The following is a 21,756-nucleotide window of genomic DNA, read 5'->3' as shown; positions in this document are numbered from 1 at the left end:
AATTAGTGATGTTGAGCATATTTTCACATGTTCGTTGGCCGTCTGTATGTGTGCTTTGGAGAACTGTCTGTTTAGATCTTTCACCCATATTTTGATTGGGGTTTTTGTTTTTTCAATATTGAGCTGCATGAACTGTTTGTATATTTTGGAGATTAATCCCTTGTCAGGTGTTTTGTTTGCAAATATTTTCTCCTAAAAGTTATTTTTAATGACAGACTTTTGGCTAAAATCCTGAGGGAGATTAGAGCATGTAGGGACAGTGCTGTAACAAAGGTTGTTCTTCCATTCACACCTATATGAACAAACTTTCTCAGTGCTTACATTAAAAAAAAAAGGACAAGTAAAATAAGAACAAATTGATGCTAATTACACTTGTCTCATTCTAACAGTAATATTCACATAAATCAATTAGGAGGGAAAAGACAGTTTATTCATCTCATTAAAGGATGCAGTTTCAATAAAATTATGTTCAATTACCTATGAAAATTTGTAAAATTTCTTGGTTTGATCAGTTGTGTGCTAATAAAATTATAATGATAATTCAGAAGAAAAAAATGAACACTTAGATCCTGTGGTCATAAGATATTTTTAAAAATCCTGAAATCTCAATGCGAGCCCATAGTTTTGTTGAAAGAGGTTTTGAACATAAAGCTATTTTAGGTTAAAATCCTTTTGAGAGAATATCCAGCAATACAGGAAAGTCCATCTGTATATTTTGATGATGATGAAAGTTATTGCAGTGGTATTTAGATTTCTTTGAATATAATTTTAAAAGTGTGAGTCTGATTAAAATTGCCAGTATTTACAAATATGTCAGAAATTACATTTTTTGCAAACATTGAGATTCACAGTATATATAACATTTTAGCTGTTTGAGATTACTTAAATATATGGGTCAAAGCTTGAAGTTTGTCATGGTCCAGTTTGAGGGTCTTGGAGCAAGAACAGCTGCGTGCCGATGGTGGTTCCAGCTTGGCTGGCAGTGGTGGGAATGGAAGACATGGGCAGTTCTGTGGTGAGCTTTGGTTGACTCAGTTGTGGAGATGGAGAGAAGCCTGGAGCAGCGATGATGTGATGGGAAAGGTCTGGCGCAGGGCAGGCGGGAACTCTGCTTGGCTGCCTCCTAGGAATCTCAGACTTGATGAGACAGGAGGCAGTGTGGGCTCGGGAGTGAGTGTGAGCTGCTGGGAGCTGGGGGGTGAGTGTGAGCTAGGGTGTGGGCTAGGGAGGCCAGCCTGCGTCTTCAGGGGCCTTGTCCTTTGTACCTTTGCCCTGGATTTCTGCTTTCACAGATGCTTCTTTCTTATTACTAAGAACTAGTTTATTCTCACCAGTTTCCCGCCACACGTAAAGATATGGAGTCGATTTTGCCCTTCTTCCTCTTTTGACGTGGATAATTGGCGTGCGGGTGTAGGGGGCGTTGAGTCAGTGGCTTTCAGACTTACGGACAGCAGCTCAGCGGGAGACCTTTTACACTGTGATTACTTACTACCCACAGGCAGTTAATGGGGGTGTATGACTCTGTACTCCTGCTTATTTATTTGTAAAATAGCACTTAACCTGTGCTACCTGTGGTGTACTCTGTTTTCTTCTCCATTTTAAAAAATTGTGGCAAAATCCGTGGAACCCCACCACTTTAGCCAGTCTGAAGTGTGCACTTCTGTGGTGTTGAGTACATTCACACTGTCGTGCAGCTCTCAGCACCACAGAGCTTGTTTCATTCTCTTTCATTGAAAAAACACCGGCTGCCACTGCCGAACTGACTGCAGAACTCCTTCCTCATGACTCACTGTTGGCTCAACCCTGATTTGGATGTTTTAATCTTCTCAAGGACCAGGATTCCAGTGTTTTGCTGTTACTTTATCCCTCGTTGCTTTCCTTTTAGCTGGACTTCCAAGCCTCTTGGGTTTTTCTGTTGTTGTTGAGTTTTTTTCCTTTTGTGTAAAGGCAAGATCATGATGAAGGTTGGATGCTGCAACCAGAAAACCTTCTCTGTGTCCATTTTCTGAAAATGTTGCTTCTGGAGTTTTCACCATGAATTCTCTGTAAGTCTTACATCCTGGGATGGGTCAGTTACCTAAGTAACTTACTGTTCGTTTACCTTCTACTGTGCAGTTGGAACTTTTTTTTAAATGAAGATTTTTAGTACTTTCAAAGCTCGTAGATTCTCTTGCTCCTTTTTTTTTTTTTTAAATTAAACAAATTTGTTTTGGCTGCATCATGCAGTATGAGGGATCTTAGTTCCCCAACCAGGGATGGAACCTGTGTCCCCATGCCATGGAAACACAGAGTCTTAACCACTGGACTACCAGAGAAGTCCCTCTTGCTACTTTTAAATTAAGCCTTTTGCTTTAGAATAGATGCAGGTTTATGGGCAAGCTGTAAAGATGGTACAGAGTTCCTATCTGCCCTTGGCGCAGTTTACCCCAGTGGTAATCCCTTATGTTACCGTGGTCCATTGATCACAACTCAGAAACCAGTGTGGGTATGTGACTGTGAACTCAGCTCCACACTTGATTCGGATTTCCCTGGTTTTCCCCTAACGTTCTGTGTCCTAGGATCCTATCCAGGAACCCACATGACTTTTAGCTGTCGTGTCTTAAGGTCCTTTTCATTGTGACAGTCGGTCAGAGTTCCCTTGTTTTCGAAACCATGGCAGTTTTGAGGAGTTCATCCTTCAATTTGGGGTTGTCTGAGGTTTTTCCTCGTGGTTAGATTGAGGTTATGGGGGAGGAAGACCTCAGTTACAAACTGCCGTTCTTGTCATACAGCAAAGGTGTTGGCTGTCAATGGGATACCCCTTCAGTTTGTGACCTTGACCACCTGGCAGAGGTACCGTTTGTCAGCTCTGTCGACTGGAAACTTCTTTGCTTACCTCTTTCCATACTGCCCTCTTTGGAGGCAAGTCATTAAGTAGAATAAGCTCCACTTACATAAATTGTTTAGAATTCCTCCATATGGGAGATTTGTCTGTTCTCTCTTATTGATTTATTCAGTCATTTATTTATGTCATGGATGTTTATTTTATACTTTGGATGATAGTCCAGTAGTAGGGTTGTGCTGCTATTTTGACTTTTTATTTTATTTATTTTTGGCTGTGCCGAGTCTTCATTGCCGCTCGGGCATTTCTCTAGCCGCAGTGACGGGGGGCCACCCTCTCGGTGCACTGTGGCCGCTGCTCTTGCTGTAGAGCAAGGGCCCTAGTGTGCTCAGGCTTCAATAGTTGCGGCGTGCGAGCTCAGTATTTGGCTCCTGGGCTCTAGAGCACAGGCTTAGTAACTGTGGTGCATGGGCTTAGTTGCTCTGTGGCGTGTGGGATCTTTCCATATCAGGGATCGAACCTGCGTCTTCTGCATCGGTAGGCAGATTCTTTACCACTGAGCCACCAGGGAAGCCCTGCCCTGCTATTTTAACACCCTTTATTCTTAACCTTATTTATAAAGTCATTAGTATGTCCTTACACATTTTTCAAACATTTTTGTGATTTTCATTTTAATTACTACCCTGCTGTGCCAGTGTTAATGACATCGAGGTGAACTGGAAGTCAGTGCAGGCGGCACATATGCATTCCACAGAGTGAAGGCTCTGGCTCTCAGAGAACCTGTGTAGAGGAACAGCTGCTAACTTGGGCAATAGATTTGACCACAAAACAGCCTCAGTACGTTCTCGGAAAAGTGGCGGTGGCCCTGACCTCTGGCACTGGAGAGAGTGCAGACAGAGAAGGGGGCTCTGTGTCTCCCTCCAGACTAGCCAGGGCGGGGTCCTCGCTGACGACTGTAGATTCTGGGGTGTGGGGTTTCTAGAGCAGCTTGCCTGTGATCTCAGACAGAGTTTGGGAAAGCTTTTAGGGTAATTGGCCTCATTGAAGATTTTGTTTATATTATCTTGACTTCATCTTCTGTGAATGCTATGTAATTGTACTTGGTTGAAAGCCAGAAAAGCAATATTTGAAAAACTTTCTCCCCTCGCTCTTCTCCATCCCCATTTTTCTCCTGGGTGTTCTCAGATATCAGCAGTAATCTGCTGAGAAGGATTGCTGTTGGGGATTCGGTGGCGGGAGCAAAGGGGAGCTGGCTGGCTTCAGCCCTTCTTAGAACTGGCTGCTCTCTGGATGCATCTCTGAAAAGCCTTTTTGGGGTCAGTTTGTTAGAATGTGAAAAATTTAAGCGTTGGCAAAGTATAAATAGTATGTTATTTCCTCTTTTAAATGGTTATGTAAAACTTATCCATACTGACTGGTTCTGGGGTGTCGGGGGAAGGTGGTTGTTGTTTTTAATGTACTTTTGTCTGGTAGCAGCGGCAACATGTGTTCTCCTGAAACCGTCTCCATCAGTTAGAGGCCGATCCTAAGAGTCAGAACATGAAGAAAATCTCGTTAACCTTTCAGCAACATTCTGAAAGATGTAATTGCAGACAGTAATGGCTTAATCTTCAGGGAAGCTTCCTTTTGGCAATGACTCGGTCTCAGAGCCCCCACGGGGAACGGAACAACTTTGCACTCTTATTTGTTTTCAGCCCTGGAGTTCCTTGTCTGTTGATAGGGTCGTGCATTTTTAACCTGAGCTTGCCTCTGCCTCCTCTCCCGGGTTTTCATGGAGGAGGGACTTGAACCCGGTGGTACCTCCTGCCCCGGGTGGCACCACGCAGTCCTGGAGGAGCACGCCTCCGCCCCCGGGAGCCGCCCCCTCCGCTGACCGGCGCCCCGCGGTCATCTATAAGCCAGAAACAGCGTTTCCCTCGCCTCCTGTCTGCTCCTTGTCCCCAGGGGGTCGCTACGTCTGGCTGCATCTTTTTCACACGGTCTGCTGCCTGGGTTTTACAGCTACCCTAGACTGTTCTCCACGTCCCTACCCAAGTCATGTATCTAAAACTTGGGCGCGTCCTTGCCTGCCTTTCCTCTTACAAGCGGCCTTTCGGGGACCCCTTGCCTTCTGAGCCTGGCCCAGAGGCCTTTTGTGATTCCGCTTTCCTCTGCACACTTTACCCCCCTACCCTTCTTGCTTCCTCTCGTGCACGTGGCCCCTTTCCCTTTGCAGGAACACTTGTCTCTTCCCCGGCAAGGCCCTAACCCAACTCTGTCGGTCCTGCTCTGCAGGGACCAGGGCACTTCTGCCAGCTCCGGTGCTTACGCCTGTGTTTAAAGTCACCTATCTGTCTTGAGTCTCAGTCAGTGGATCCCCCAGCACCTAACCACTGGCTAACACCTAGGAGAGGATCTGCTAAATGAAGGGACAAACCCTCCTATCTTTAAGTCTCTGAAATTGATCGTTTGTCATACTTCATGTGCCTTTCCTATCCAAGCACACAAACCATATTTGTCACCGAAACCACGGTACTGGTATTCCTACTAGGGGTTGTGGTTTTTAAATTGGATTGTTGCAGTTGGTGTGTTTTTAGTGAGAATGGGTTGTTAGCTCTGTCCCTGTGCCCTGCGGTGCCTTCTGCAGGGTTGTGGGGCCTGAGGGGTGCGGAGTGAACGTGTCCAGTCGTGGTTTTCGTGGCTGTGACAGTGTGAAGTGAATTGCCTTAGACTGGAATAGGGCTCATAATTTGGGTGTTGGCCTTAGGATTACAAGCTTTTAAACAGGGTTCTTTGTACATATTAAATTTGTTAAGCCACAAAATCCTTTTCAGCTGTTTTAGGTGGTGAAATTTCTAGCAAAGCTTTTTTGACACTTATATAATTTTTAGGCCTCAACTGAAATCACTTGGGAAAATGGTATAATAAGATCAGAATCTTAAACTGATTTTCACGGAAAGTTTTGCTTTTCTTGAATATATATTTTTCACACACTCTGGTGTGATTCAGTTCAGTTCAGTCCCTCAGTCGTGTCTGACTCTTTGCAACCCCGTGGACTGCAGCACACCAGGCTTTCCTGTCCTCCACTGTCTCCCAGAGCTTGCTCAAACTCATGTCCATTGAGTCAGTGATGCCATCCAACCATCTCATCCTCTGTCGTCCCCTTCTCCTCCTGCCTCCAATCTTTCCCAGCATCAGGGTCTTTTCCAGTGAGTCAGCTCTTCACATCAGGTGGCCAAAGTATTGGAGCTTCAGCTTCAGCATCAGTCCTTCCAATGAATATTCAGGACTGATTTCCTTTAGGATGGACTGGTTGTATCTTCTTGCACCCCATGAACAGTATGAAAAGGCAAAAAGATATGACACTGGCGTGATTAGACTTGTGCTAATTTGTATCTTTAATTAAACAGGATATTTGAGTCAGCTTTAATGGTTCCAGGTGTATTTTGAAGGGTTAGTTTAGAACAGACAAAACGTGTCCTTAATGTTGATATTCCTGAAATAAAAAAGGGGACTTGGAGATCCCAAAACAGAAAAGGGGAATTGGAGAGGTTGGGTGTGTTTCATAAGAACCTCTGTGTCCATTAACTTAGACTTGATCGGGTCGCCTTTAGGAGAAGTGGTTTAACTCAGTACTGAAGGCCCAGCCTCACCAGCGTCCTTCCCTAGGCCGTCGCGTGGCCTGCCTGGTTGCTTACTGCGTTTCTGTAAAGTTCTGTAAAGATGTTGGAGACGTGCTGTGACACCAAGCCTCTCACTGCTTAAGGCGGCAGAGCCTGGGATTTCAAGGTTCAAAGAAATACAATTTCCCAAGGCAGTATTCTCTGTCTGGGAACACCAGTAATGAGATAACGGGGTCTCCTGGGAGCTTGTTACTTTTAAATGAATTGTCATCAAATTATTAGTTTGTTGTTAGAGTCTTGCACATAGGAAATAGGACTCCAGAGTAATAGTGATCCCTCCTCCCCAGTAAATGTGACAAAAGAACATTGCCACTTTACAAATAATTACTGCAGTAGTCTGGACAGTGTTTCATAGAGGTGCTCAATAAAGATGTTTTTGGAACCATTGCTTTAGGATTTACCGTTGCATCTACTTTGTAAATGATGTGAGAAAAAGTCTCATTTGTGAACTGTAGTCCTTCCCAATGTTTTCCCCCAAAGTAGTGGGGATGTAGTTTTGAAAAGTCTTCTGTGGGTATGAAAATTCTTTTAAATTAAACAACTTATTGAGAATTTTCAGTCATTTAAAAATTACTCACTGATTATTCCTTTTTTTTTTTCCTTCCGAAATCTTTTAATAAAATCCATGTTTCAGGAACACAGATAGCCTGTGTACTTTCTGGCATTATCTCTTCTCTGCTACACAGATGCTTACCCCAGTCTGAGAAGCGTGGGTTTAGTGCCATTCCTGCTTTTACCCCTTACTCCAAGTCCTGTTGTTTCTACCCGTTTGTTCAAGTAAACACAGCTCTGCCTTCAGAGCATGTGGCTGTTGGGCTAAAACTACACTTCTCCAGTAGGAAAGATGATCTGCCATTTGTGGAATGTCCGGAAGTGCCCACTGCTGTGCTTGAAGTAGTTCTTAGGGAACAGCAAAGGCACAGTGTGTGACCTCCCAAGTTGACCTTTGTGAAAATGTGCACATTAATTCATGTTGATGTCATGCCTGGTACAACAGTGACTTTCAGGATTGTGCTACCCTGTGAATGTTCATGCCTTTATTTAGCTGCCACTAAATTGTTGATAATAGGTGAAGTCCAGTTTGAATAACAATGCAGCAGTGTTCCAAGTGGTAAGTTACAGCAGGTGTGTGTGTACATGCTGTGAATTTTTGGTGGAGTAATTCTTCTGGGAACATGATTCATCTTTCTCTCTTAAAATCATGTCAATCCAGTTAATCCGTTCAAAATCAGATTTAAGTCATTGCCCTTGTACTTGCAGTTTGCAGAGCCCTTTCTCATGCATTGTTCTTAGAAAACCAGGTGGATGTGTGCTGGTTTTCCCATATTATAGCTGAGGAACGAGTTCATAAAGCCCAGCAGTTGAAGATCACAGAGCTGTGTGGTGGCAGGCCCAAAAGTGGAAGTGTCCTCTTTGTAGATATACCTGTCTCTCTCGTCTCTAAAGAGGAATGGGTTAGATGACTCTTCTCCCAGTTAGATGTACTGGTGCCTGGGATTGATGGGTGAAAGCAGTCCAACTCTCTAGCAAGTTTTGGTAGTGTAGCGTACCTGGCAAACCCCCTGAAACAAAGGAGCATGGCACTTGTAAGACAGACCCAGAGCTGGGTCTTCAGTCAGCCTTCACGGGCTGCTAGATAGCTTCTTCCGGAGAAGGCAGTGGTACCCCACTCCAGTACTCTTGCCTGGAAAATCCCATGGGCGGAGGAGCCTGGTAGGCTGCAGTCCATGGGGTCGCTGAGGGTTGGACACGACTGAGCGACTTCCCTTTCACTTTTCATTTTCATGCACTGGAGAAGGCAATGGCAACCCACTCCAGTGTTCTTGCCTGGGGAATCCTAGGGACGCGGTAGCCTGGTGGGCTGCTGTCTTCTGGGGTCGCACAGAGTCGGACACGACTGAAGCAACTTAGCAGCAGCAGCAGCAGATAGCTTCGTCAGTTTACATTGTTTCTAGGTGCTGCTCACCCACTGACTGTCAGCTCCGTAGCTTTTGGAATAGTCTGGAAAGTGCATATCTGGAATTTTAGTACTTGGTGGAACACATGCCTGTGTAATACATGCTCAGAGGTTGCCCTCTGTCCTGGATGGACGTGTTATCCTGTTAGCTTGCTTTGCGATTTTCAGCTTCAAGTAACAGAAAGTCCTGACTCAACAAGCTCAAACAATGAAGGAGTTATGTCACCTAACAAGAAACCAGGAGGCAGGGTGGTGCTGGTTGGATTTGCTGAGCAGTGGGCGTTGGCCGCGGCAGCCCTTCTCACTTGTCCGCGCTGCTGCGTCCCACCGCGCCCGGGTGTTGCTCACTGCCTGGGTGAGCATCCATGGGCAGGTGAAGAACCTTCCTCCTGGGCCCCTTTCTCAGGAGCACTCCTCAGCGACTTCCCCTTACGCCTCACACTTCAAAATAGGTCCATCTCAGCCTGAACCCCTCCCGGGCCTCGGTCATGGTGGGGCTGCTAGGCCTGGAAGAGGTGCTCCCTGCCTGGCGCAGGCTTTGTCTTTGAGGTGGGTGGGTGAAAGGGGAGGGAGGGCAGGCTGGCTGCAGGGGTGCCAGCAGCTCGTCACTTGCGCCCAATGCAGAGTGAGAGGCCCGGGCAGCGTTTCTGGACGTGCAGTCCTGGAACCAGCAGAATCAGCACCACCTGGGAACCTGTTAGGCCAGCTCCCAGGCCCCACCCAGCCCGGCTTCTGAATCAGAAGCTCCGGGGCGGGATCTGCGAGCTGTTTTCACAGCCCTCCGGGTGATTCTGGCGCGGGAGGTCCAGCCGAGGCCTCCGAGACGGCACATTTCAAGACACACCTTGGGTCGAAGGTGCAATGATGGGCGGGGGAGGCGGTCTCGGAGGTGAAGCCGGGAGGCCGCCTGCGCTCAGCGCGCGCACGGGCCGCCCCGGGCTGGGCGCAAACCTCGGGTACCTGCACGCCCTTCATGCGCGCGCGCGGGTGCGTTTCTCCTCAACGAGCTCTGTCCTGGTGATGGGCCGGGCGGGTCCCCCACCCGGGCCCACCGTGTCCCCGCAGGCCGTCGAGGTCGGCTTCCTGGGAGGAGGGAGGAACTTTCTCGGGGATAATTCATTCATTATAAGGGAAGTGAGTCTGGCAGAAAACCTTGGCCCAGTAACAGAAAGTCTCAGTTATGGGAGGGGAGTGGCCACGGGCGGTACAGGGTGTGTGTGAGCGCGGATCTGTCCCTGGCCCAGCTCCCTCTAGGCACGTGGCTCTGTGTGTGTGTGTGTGTGTGAGAGAGAGAGAGAGAGAGAGAGAGAGAGAGAGAAGGAGAGAGAGAGCGAGCGAGCACAAGTCTGTAGGGGGTTTGTTGGGGCAGGAGGATATTAAGTAAAAACTGAGAGAAATGTTCTAAATACTCTGTGAGGACCTGGGGTCGGGGGGGGGAGCGGCAGGGGCGCCGCCCACTCTGGGGGGCACCTGGCCATCCCGCCTCACACCCCAGCCCCGTCAGGGGGCTGGCCTGGGTGCAGGAGCCGGGATGGGACCCTCGGGTGGGGGGAGCTGGAGAGAAGGGCGATGGTTGGGGCCGGGGCCTGGGGCGGCGGAGCCTTGGGAAGGGGGAGGCCTCCGCCAGCCAGACCAGACAGGGATTTCCCGGGGCTCTCGTGGCGCAGTGGGGGCGTTTGCCCCCGGAAGGGGCAGGAGGCGGAAGCCCAAGCTGAAGCATGCTGTGTTCGTTTCCTAGGGCGGCCATAGCAAAGGACTTACCAGTAGCTTGAAACAACAGAAGTTTATTCTCAGTCCTGGAGACCAGGAGTCAGAGCAGAGCCCCTCTGCCTCCGGAACCCGCAGGGACTCCCTCCTTCCCCCTCTTAGCTTCTGCTTCTTGGGCCATGACCTTCGCCACTCCGGCTTGCAGCTGCATTCCTCCGGCTCCCTGTGCTGTCTCGGTATCTGCACATGGCTCTCAGAACAGCAGCATACTGAGTCAGGAGGCCACCCTACCCCAGGATGACCTGATCTTAACTAGTCATTTCAGCCACCCTGTTTCCCCTAAGGTCTCATTCTGAGGTCCTGGCGGCTAGGACGTCAGCGTGTCATCTTAGGGGGACACAGTTCAACCTGTTATGTACAGAGGCTCATTTGTGAGCCTTTCGAGGGTCTCCTCACCCACTTCCCGTGCCCTCCCCTGACTCTGGGGCTTCTAGGAAGTAACTGGTGTTGGGCTGGGCGTTTGCATTCTGAGAGCTGCACTTATAGTTATGCAGCTGTATCTGTAAGAGCACATCCATGGGAATTCTTTTTTTTTTTTTTACACCAAATTGTGGACACCAGGTACAAGTATTTTTTTATGATTTTTTTTTAACTCGGTGGAAAAAGTGGGAAGGTGGAAGAATATTTCAGTATACACCGAAGCTTAGCACATAGGCAAAGCCTTGCAATCAAACCACAGTCCTTAGGTTAGAATTCAGAAAAACACAATTACTGAAACTGCTGCCGGGCGGTGTGTGCTGTGTTGGGGTGTGTGGACGTATCTTAAACAGGTTTCATTCCCAGTTTAAACCCAGCAAGTGAATCTGTGTGGGTTGACCCACATGCTGAAGTAGATCCTTGTGAGCCATTCATCAGTTTGAAGGGAGAATCCTTTTGTTGTTCCCTGGAAATGCTTGAATCAGTATGAGTCTTTTTCTGCTTCATGTACTTGGACTGCGGTTACCCGGGTGTCTGAGAGTGCCAACAGTGAGGCATTGGTGCTGGTACCGTAGATTTTAATACTTCATCTAGCAGTCTCCTTTCAGGTGGATGGATGTTCCATTCAAATTGCCTGTTGGTTTGACTTTCATGTAACTTTAATTAGTAGATTAATGCTTTGGGAACATCTGATCTGTGATCTTGAAATTGGTTACGGTTGGCATAATTCATGGGTAATTAGGTGCCTTCGCAGTGACTCCTCTAGTCATTAGAGGGCCGGGGTAATTTGAGGTTGAAATGTGAGAATGAGGTGGAGAAAGCTCTTGTGCTCTATCCCTTAATCTTTTAATCCATTTAACCTGGTTTGTAAATTCAGACTTCGTGTTAATTTGAAATATATTTAGGTAGCTTGAAGAGGTTTCATTAATTCACCACATTTAGACCATAATTAAGGGACGGAGGTTATTCCTAATTGCCTAAACTCCTTAAAGTTACCGTGGGTACAGCAAGAATCCATTAAAAATGTGTTGCTCCCTGTTGGAAACCGAAATTCCAGGTTAAAGTGAGCTGACAACCAAAGGAAACAGGCATGACAAAAACAGAACCCAGTTTGGAAGTATGTTTGTGGCATGTGGTGTAGAGTTCGTGGACACACACCTATGAAGTAACCTGGTCTCTTGCTGAGTTTAAGGAGCATCTCTCACTCAAATGCACACTATTTACCTTTTCTTTTTATTTCTGCTTTTGAATTGGGGGTTAAAGGGGAAACTGGAGAAGGAGAGAGATGCTTCAGGAGACCTGCACACCTGTAATACTGACTAATAAAAGGAGGGAAGGGGGAAGTAAATGGAATAAGAAACTGGGACAAGAAAAAAAAAAAACCCAGCTAGATAGAGGGTCTGGATTGTGTGCATTTGGGGGTCTGTGCCTTCCTTGCAACTTGGAATTTTGATCAGGTAGATGGTGGTTATAGGTGTTGGTGGTTAAGGTGTTAATTAAATCTCCAGTCTTTTGTATTGTTTTCTTAGTGACCTATGTCAGTTTTCTGTCCCTCTATATGTAAAATCCTTCAGGTGGTTGGTAAAAATCACTTTATTCCTGTTTAGCAACAACTTTAAATATGTTGTCACACTAGTCATTTTCTTCCAATTTGTATGGTTTGCATTTTTTTTTAAACATAGTAAAAGCTCTCCATACACATTTAATATAGTTTATCTCTGTGTTGCTTTTTAGTAGGACAGATGGTCTCTGACTTAGGATAGTTCAGTTTACAATTTTTCCACTTTATAGTGTCGCGAAAGTGATACACATTTAGTAGGAGTTGTATTTGGAGTTTTGAGTTTTTGTCTTTTCCTAGGCTAGTGATAGGAGGTGGGATCCGATCTCATGATGCTGGGTGGGGTGGCCATAGCTCCCATCAGCTCCGCCATCACGAGGGGAAGTAGCTGATACACTGACAGCCATTCTGCTCCCCACTTTTAGTACAGTGTTCCATCAATTATATGAGATACTCAGTACTTTATTATCAAATAGGCTTTGTTGTTACATGACTTTGCTTAACTGTGGGCTAACGTAAGTGTTCTGAGCACCTTTAAAGTAGGCTGGGCTAAGCAATCTCTGGTGTTTGGTGGGTTAGGTGTATTAAATGCATTTTTAACTTACGGTGAGTTTGTCTGGATGTAACCTCATGGTGAATTGAACTTCCGTACTTCTATAGAGTAGTTTTTTTTTTTTTTTTTTTTTAAGGTTTCTTTTTGGTTTCCCAAATAAAGATTCTCAGTATCTGAAACTTACCTAGGCTATTACAGTATGTAAGTTTTCTAAACGTATATAGCTTTTGGAGTATTTTTCCTGTAATGTCTAGTTCTGGATGTGTTTGGTGACACTCAGTGCATGTTACTTCTACTGTAAAATAGAAACCTGAGTGAGACTTTAGCATGCTTACTATAGTAAGTAAATATTTAGCTTTTATTTCTTATGAAAAGACCTGAAAAGTCAAGTCAGTTCTGGTCTTCAGGGAGGAGGGCTAGGAGGGGAGGTTGACATGACCATTTGACGTTGTGTATGCCACCGCACATGGGGTTGTCAGATTGGCCCGCTGCCCTTGGAGCTGTGTCCTCCAGAGGGGGTGTCTCATTCAAGTTTGTTCAAAAGCACCACATGGGCACGTCCTGAACTTGGCTCTGCTTGCTACAGTTTTTATTATACTGAGCATTATTCCTTTTGTAGCCTTAAAAATCCACTTAGGTATTAATTAAAACGTTAATTCTTTAAGCATGCTTTAGCATACTGGTTTTCCTGTGCACTTGCTAACCTGTTGCACTTTTCAGTGTAAAGCACATAGCTTTGTGTTCTCATTTGATCCATATGACCTTGTAAAGGAGATCCCATCTGGAAAATGGGGTAAGGACACCAAGATTCTGTGTGTAGAGAACTGACATTTGTTGAACATTGAACATTTCTAGTGGTTTTCATAGTATCAGCTTGTTTAATTCATAGGCCAAGAGGAAGTATCTGAAGTATCTGAAGAGGAAGTATTTTCAAGATCTTCTCCATTCTGCTGTGACTCGGAGGCTGTGTCTCTAGAGGCCTGAGTTCTCCCACAGCCGAGGGGAGTGGAGCTGAGATGGGAGTCCAGCTGTCAAACCACCAGACTTTGGGTTTCTCCCATCTATAGGTGTGATGTCAATGATTAATAGAAGAATTAGAAAATTCTCACTTGCTCTCATTTCTGTCTTCCTGCTATAGTTTCCTTTTATTCTAAGATGAGTAGAACAAGAAAAACAAGATGGAATAGTGCCATTTGTTTACATGTATTGAAATGTTGTTAATCCATGTAAGCTGGAAAATGTAGCATTGAGTTATGGGATCTTTGACCTAAAGATTAAAAGAACAGTGAAAAAATACATAATTTAGCCCAAGGGAAATGATCTAATATCCACCGTGATGGTGACTTACAAATTAGCCTGTTGGTTGGATTGTAGGTAATTCTTAATAATTAAATGTGTAGTATTATTTTTCTCTTGAGTTCACCCTGGATTAAAAATAGAGGGAGCTTGCTGAAGATCTGTGTTTTCATCCACCCTTATTCAGGTCTTTACATTTTACAAATTTTAATGATGTTTCAGCTGGAGATGTTTTCAACGACTATTTTGAATAGTCATTAATAAATGACTATTAACAAGATTAATAATACTTAATAAATGACCAGCCAGTCCATTCTAAAGGAGATCAGTTCTGGGTGTTCATTGGAAGGACTGATGCTGAAGCTGAAACTCCAGTACTTTGGCCGCCTGATGCGAAGAGTTGACTCACTGGAAAAGACCCTGATGCTGGGAGGGATTGGGGGCAGGAAGAGAAGGGGACGACAGAGGATTAGAGGATGAGATGGGTGGATGGCATCACCTACTTGATGGACATGAGTCTGAGTGAACTCCGGGAGTTGGTGATGGACAGGGAGGCCTGGCGTGCTGCGATTCATGGGGTCGCAGAGAGTCGGACTCGACTGAGTGACTGAACTGAATAGACATTAATAGATATGCTCAAACTTTGCTTAAATCATTGTTTGAGTTTTAAGGTTAGACATTAATAGATGTGCTCAAACTTTGCTTAAATCATTGTTTGAGTTTTAAGGTTACCCATAAAATAGCTCAAATTTCCTACATTTTACCTGGGGAAAATGACTTCTGCTGTACTCAGTGGTTAAAAGATAACATACCAGTAATAGGAAGCTGGTATTTCATATTTCTGGAAAGCCCTGAAGTGTGCTGGTTAAACTAGGACATTATGAACGCAGGATCTGCTCTCAAGGATTGTGCATCATTTTAAGGGAAGGAATGCGTGACTTTGACGACACCTGGATTAATGTGTGTTTATGCCCTGGGTTGTCAGCTTAGTTCTTTTTATTTACATCTTCCCTGGGCTTCCTATGACGTTGAATTGGGGCTGGTGGGGGAGGAACAGAGAAAGTGTGACGTGGGGAGGTTGAGGAGTTGTGGATGGGAGTGGAGGGGCCTTTCCTCTTCTCTCAAATAGGTGTTATGAATAATACCTCCTGCGGAGTTTGTTGTAAGAAATAAGTACTGTGTGGTATTTGGAATAGTCCCGCACATGTAGGAGCTCCAGTCTCACCTGCTCCGAGGTGGAGAAGGTCGTCCTTGTCTCAGCTGTGGCTGCCTCTGGTATCAAGGGGCCCTGCTCTGGCTGCACCCGCCCCTTCTCCAGGGGAGCATGCTTTTTAAACGAATGGTTGCATTTGAGAAGTCAGCCCTAGAGCAGCCAAGGCCCCAGGCTCAGAGTTTGAACCCTGTTTGTGTGGCTTTACCAGCTGTGAGATCTAGAGCCTCAGTTTTCTCATCTGTGAAACTGGGACAGTCACGGGATCAAGTGAGGGTTAAAGGGGTTATGTGTAAAAGAACCTCTTCAGCATGGAATATGCAGCACGTATCAGAGTGTGTACATGCTTTAAAGACATTTTACTCTGTGTCTTAATAAACAGCAGACTGTTTTACAAAGACTTACTTAAAGTGATATTCATCTTTCTATGGTGAGAAAAAATTAGAAACAACCTAATTTCTATGGGGAAAGAATTAGGAACAGTGCATGTGTCCCACAGTACATTCATATAGGTGGCAGTGAAATGTTTGCAAGAGAAAGAGGCTCATGATAGTGAATTTTTAATAGAAAAAAATTACAGATGGATGTTAACTAGACTTATTGTGCTGCTTATTTTGCAGTCTATACAAATATCAAGTCAGTATGTTTGTACACATGAGACTAATAATAATGTCGTATGTCAGTTGTACTTCAATAATGGAGTCATTTGTCTTAGAGGGTGCTCTTGGCTCGGTGGGTCTGTGCCAGGTACTGTGATAAGCTTCCTTGTGTGTTACTCTGTTTTGTTCTTCTGACAGCTCCCGGGCCTGCTGCCCCAAAGGCGGAACTACCTGTGTGACGCTGCACAGACGCACTTGTGTAGTCTGGAGTTGTTATAGTGTTTTCATTTGGTGGTGAAATGTTATTTCTGGTTTTGCATATTATACCGTAAGGTACATTAAAAAATAAGGCACCTTGGCTTAGGGAAACTCACAGTGAAGAGAGGAAATAGACTGAGAGTAGCTAACCACGTTCCCTAATCCCTCCCCGAAGGTGATTCCCTCCAGTAGTAGACCTTGCTTGAGGCTGGTCACCTGCAGAGCTGTTTGGTTACCTGGAGCTGGATTTCAGAGGGGTGGGAGAGAGCTCGTGGCCTCAAGGGAGGGCAGTGTTCTGAACCCTGGCTCTGGTCTGACAGGGCTCTGCCAGCTGTCTACCCTTTCCTTGCTCCATCCTGGGGAGGTGTGAGGGGCACCAGGGTAGGCATAGTAGCTCTTTATCAGACAAGTGTGACATGCTTCGGCCTGTTAAAGGATGTGGCTGTGCCTTAGGTTAGGGAGTGGCCCGCCCTGGCCAGAGAAGAAGCTTGAAGCTGAATCCCTTCCCTTGAGGACCAGTGGGGCCCGGGGCTCTGGGGTGGGGTAGCTGGGGTCAGAAAGTGCGGGTTGGAGAGAAGACCATTTGGAGTCAGGGTGTCAACATAGATCGGGCTTTGGCTTTAATGGACAGGAATTCCTTAGAATGGTACCAAATAATCCTTGGCTAGAAGCTGAGCCTAAAGAACAGTTTTAAAAAACTGTAAATCACTTAGAAAACATTTAAATCACTGAATGCTTTACCTAAGCAGAATTTTCTGTAGAAGTCAGGTAGACAAATGATAGACACAGGCTGCCTTGTTCCCCCGGGGTTGGGGAGGTTCCCGGAGACAGAGGGGTATTTTTCTTTCAAGACCCCCCCCCATGTCATCATTTAGCTGGGGCGCCTCTCACGGCCACCCCTCCCCTAGCCCCCGAGGCAGCGTGCAGTCAGCCTGAGTCAGTCCCATCTGCAAGGATGTGTGTGCAGGGACCACGGCCGTGTCACAGTTGGCCCTCACTTTTGCCCGGGACTGATTTAAGACTGGACGTTATGAGGATGGTTTTGAAGGGAACACTTTTGGGGACTAGGAGGAGCATCCTCCCCATGTCCCTGGAGCACTGCTGAGGCTGTGATGCTGGGCAGAAAGATTGCACGAGTCCCGCGATGTCCCCGAGCTGCTGAACCGGACAGACTGCCAGGGACTGTGTGCTCCGGGACGGTGGGTCTTATGAGTCATGTGAGAGAAACGCTCCTGTTTACCTTGTTTCAAGTTCAGCTTCGTGCTGCTTGAAGCTGAAAACATCCTGTTACACCTGTGTTCTAGGCGTCTCGTCTCCAGCCCCTGAGATAAACAGATCACAAACCCGAGACTCTCTCCCAGTTTGAAACTTTTTGCTCTGTAGAATCGTCTGCCTAGAGAGTTAATTTGATTAAATTAGGCCTTATATTTTGTTATCTGTATATTTAAAGATGTATTTATGAAGTCTGCATCTCAGAGCATTTTCCACGCCATAGTTGAAACATGTCTACTGGTGCCACTGTATCCTGTTCTATAAAAGAAAGTTAACTTGGGCTTTGAACTCACAGCCTTTGTGTCCGACTCTTTGCGACCCCATGGACAGTAGCCTGCACCAGACTCCTCCGTCCATGGGATTTTCTAGGTAAGAGTGGAGTGGGTTGCCATTTCCTTCTCCAGGGAATCTTCCCGACCCAGGGATCAAACCCAGGTCTCCTGCATTGATAGACAGACGCTTTACCATCTGAGCCACCAGGGAAGTCCTGAAAGTGAAGTTGTTCAGTCGTGTCTGACTCTTTGCGACCCCATGGACTGCAGCCTACCAAGCTTCTCAGTCCATGGGATTTTCCAGGCAAGAGTACTGGAGTGGGTTGCCATTGCCTTCTCCAGGGGATCTTCCCGACCCAAGGATCAAACCCGGGTCTCCCACGTTGTAGGCAGATGCTTTATCCTCTGAGCCACCAGGGAAGCCCTGAAATTAGAAAGTGCTGGCAAACATCAGCGCCTGGATTGCTATCAAAGACTGCTCTTTCCCACTTTTTACCATTTCATCTGTGTTCCCAGAGATGCCTCTCAAAATGCAGAAATTTCTTCTCTTGACACTTTTCAAACGTAAAGGAAACGTGTAAACATTGTAGAATGGACACTCAACGCCATTTTTCCAAGATGCAGCTTCTGTTGTCATCCTTAAAGCTATTGATAGCAGAGGCCAGTGTTTAAGCATTTCGAAGTTGCTGGCTAAATTAAGAAAAACACTGTGTTGTCTTCCCTGCCTTTTCACATTTTCAGATTTAAGGCAAAGCTCCTTTTCTGTCTGCCTGCCGTTCTCTGAGTCTGTGTAAGTTTGAGGGGGTGGCTCGGAGAGGAGAGTGGAGGCCGGAGGGAGAGCATTTTGCTTTCTCCACACGCCCTGCCCAGTGGGTTCTGGGCAGAGACAGGGGTCCCCAGGCGCCTGTGCAGGAAGCCCTTTCCCTCCAGCCCTTTATCATCTTTTGCCCAAAGAGGGTGAGGGAGATGGTGAGGGGCCCTGCCCTGCTAGAAACTGTTCCTCAAAGTCCACTCTAGACAGAGAAGCAAGGTTGCAGCCGCAGAGCCGGGCCCAGGCCAGCTCTCCCGCCCCTCTCTCTCGTTTCCGGCTCGCTGGTTCATTTGAAATCTTGGAACATGTGTGTGAGTGAATTGGTTCATAAAAATGTTTTTTGCAGGATTCTGGAAGAGAGGCTGCCCATTCTTTAGTACGGGTATTGCACAGCATACATGGGGATTGCACTATGTGTGAGAGAGAAGCGTGTGTGTATTTTTGGGGTGGGTGAGGAGGTAGAGGGTGAATACAGTTCTTTTAAACTCTCTCTTCACAAGATGCAAATTATTTCCTGCCTTAGTATGTATGCAGAGTGCAAACAAGGAAGAGTTGAAATGCCGTGGTCTGCTGGGACCCTAGGATCTTCTCACTCAGTCCTTCTGGGGGAGGCTGGGGCTGCCACTTGCCCTCATGCTTTCCTCTTTCAATCATTTTGGAAACTAATAGTTAGAAGCTGGAAATCAAGAAGTTGCCATTTGGAAGTTTACATAGCATATGCGAGAGGGTCTTTCCAAACTTTGCAGTTGTATCAGCTTGGAGCTTTTGCCAGCCCTTCTTGGGAAAAAAAAAAGCTCTCTGGAGTTGAGAGAAATGTCCCAGTCCCGCACAGCCCGGCCGGGTCTGCCTTGTAGTGTGGCAGCCTGTTCCTGTTGTCTTTCTCGTGGAATGCAGTTTTAGTAGAGAACTTGGGCTGCCTCTGACTTTCCAAAACCTTTATCTGGCTTATCTTAGGCATTTTTTTTCTTCTGTGAGTATTGATATTGAGGGCTGGGCCAGGCCTAAATGCACTGTTTTATGGCTCTGAGACTACGCCTTATGCCTTGTGAGCGCTGGTCCCTTTCCCAGGGTTGGTGATGCAGAGATGCAGACGCTGGAGTCCCTGCAGGCCCCTGGAGGTGTGGCAGCCACCAACGCCTGCCGTCCCCTCAGGTCCTACTACCAGGCCCAGGCATGTCCTCTGGAGCCTCAGGCCTGCTGGGAGTCGTCTGACCGCCTGCCAGTGAAGAAGTCAGTCCTGCTATAGCGTCCTCTACGCTTGATTGGTTATTCAGCCTCGGCTTGACCTCTCCTGGTGATGAGGAGCGTGCCTCCTCCGAGGCTGGCTTCCCGTGGTTGATGGTCTCGTTGCTGGGCTGTCCTGAGCTGGGTTCCCGTCCACTGGCTTGGCCTCCACCAGCTGCGTCCACGCAGCCTGAAGCCACGCAGAACGAGGCAGCCCTGTCTACTGGAGGACAGAGTTCTTCACAGGTTTGAGAGACAGTTGTCAAATCTCATCTCTTGATTGAACATCTCCAGGCTAAATTATTCCTCATTGTTTTTCAGCTCTGATGTTAACTTGATCAGAACTTTTTTGAGAGTTTGGCCAGTCCGGGATAAAGAATTCAGTTGAGATCTGAACGGTGCCACATGGAGAGAACTCATTTCTGTCTGGACTCTCTTTGTTTTAATGAAGCCTAAGAATTCCATGAGGACATCTGCACAGTCCCTTCCTGCTTAGACTGTGTTGATCTTATGGCCAGATGAAAACAGGAACAAATGCAAAACAAAACAAAAGCCTTTAAGCCTTTCTTTTTCTTGTATCCTTTTTCTTCTTTTTGCCAGTTCTCTTTCTTAATATATACTCAGGTAGTCAACTGCCCTCTTTAAAAAAATAACACTTTAAATGTAAGTATTTACATTGGGTCTTATAAGGTTTCATTCTGTTGATTTAGACCTGTATTAGCCTGGTGGCGCAGAGATTAAAGCGTCTGCCTCCAATGTGGGAGACCCGAGTTTGATCCCTGGGTCGGGAAGATCCCCTGGAGAAGGAAATGGCAACCCACTCCAGTATCCTTGCCTGGAGAATCCCATGGATGGAGAAGCCTGGTGGGCTACAGTCCATGGGGTCCCAAAGAGTTGGACACGATGGAGCAACTTTACTTCACTCACTAGCCTTTTGAGCCAAAAGAAAATTACACACACACACACATGAGGCACTTTTTCCCCCTAGTTGTGAAAATTGAGTCCCAAATGACCATGTGACTTAGTCTCCTCTCTCTCCCCAGACCTCATTTAGTATGACAGGATAGAAATTTAAAAGGTAGAAAAAGCCCACAGTATACAAGTGTTTGGGGGAGGAGTTACCAGTTGATAAGGAATTTCTAAAAAATCCTGGAAGATTGAAAATAGATGAAGATGGTGACTGATGAAGGAGACCAAGGAAAGCCTACAACCTGGCTCTGAAGGGATCCGCCAAGTATACTGTGGGTCTTCAGACCAGTAAGGAGAAAAGAATGGTTCTTGAAGGCTTCTCTTGGGAGGCATTGAGACTGGTGGGGAACAGGTTGGGTCACTAGTGAAGACACCACGGGGGGACTCCTGGTCAACCCGTGCAGGATGGCTAATGAGGGCGTGGGACTTAGAACGCCCACCTCACAAGGCTGTGGAAAGTGTTCAGTAGTGTGTGCAGAATGCCCACTGTATTTTCCTGGGGCGTGGTGAGTGCTGTCCAGGTATGTGCAGATGTCACTGCTGTTCTTACTATTGCTGCGTCTGCTTTGCTCCCTAGGGAAGTAGCGTATTAGGGCCAGGATCAGCTTCATGAGACAAACTCAGTGCTATAAACAGCGTAGCAGTGGGGTAAACAGGACAGACGTTCCCCTTGAGGCTGTTTATCTGAGAGCCCAGCGGGCAGGTCAGGGCTGATGTGATGGTTCCGTGTTGGGGGCCCCGTTTGTGTCTGCCCCATGGAGGAGGAAGGCGCTGCAGTAGCTTTTGGCTACCCCCCCCCCAGGTCACTTCCTGGAGGTAGTCCCCAAATTTCAACACACATCTCATTTCCAGAACTTAGTCACATGACTGCCTCTCGGTTGCAGGACAGGCTGGGGAAAGGAGTCTTCTACAGCCATATGCCTAGTTAAGCATTTCTTTTAAGGAGGAAGGAAAAACCAGCTGTTGGTAGCCAGCATCTTCCTTGTTGTCAAATTTTACTTGTTAGTAAAAGCAAGAGAGTTCCAGAAAAACGTCTATTTCTGCCTTATTGACTATGCCAAAGCCTTTGACTGTGTGAATCACAATAAACTGTGGAAAATTCTGAAAGAG

At 46.5% G+C, this 21,756-nt stretch overlaps 1 protein-coding gene across 5 annotated transcripts in view; it reads left to right on the top strand.

Annotated features, from left to right (window-relative positions):
- The window catches only part of TMEM131L (transmembrane 131 like), a 173,272-nt gene that overhangs the window by 15,983 nt on the left and 135,533 nt on the right, over nucleotides 1-21,756 (top strand). The window contains exon 1 of one of the 5 annotated variants that reach the window (XM_055550035.1): nucleotides 9,433-9,514. The exons of the other annotated variants lie outside the window; for them this stretch is intronic. The gene's annotated coding sequence lies outside the window, so the exon portion shown is untranslated. Of the gene's footprint in view, nucleotides 1-9,432; nucleotides 9,515-21,756 lie in introns of those variants that run through there. 5 annotated transcript variants of the gene reach the window in all.

The sequence above is a fragment of the Bubalus kerabau genome, chromosome 16, assembly GCF_029407905.1.
Source record: "Bubalus kerabau isolate K-KA32 ecotype Philippines breed swamp buffalo chromosome 16, PCC_UOA_SB_1v2, whole genome shotgun sequence".
In the NCBI taxonomy this organism is placed as follows: domain Eukaryota; kingdom Metazoa; phylum Chordata; class Mammalia; order Artiodactyla; family Bovidae; genus Bubalus; species Bubalus kerabau.
The sequence above is the reverse complement of the archived record's forward strand: the minus strand, read 5'-3'. Positions and strand labels throughout refer to the sequence as shown.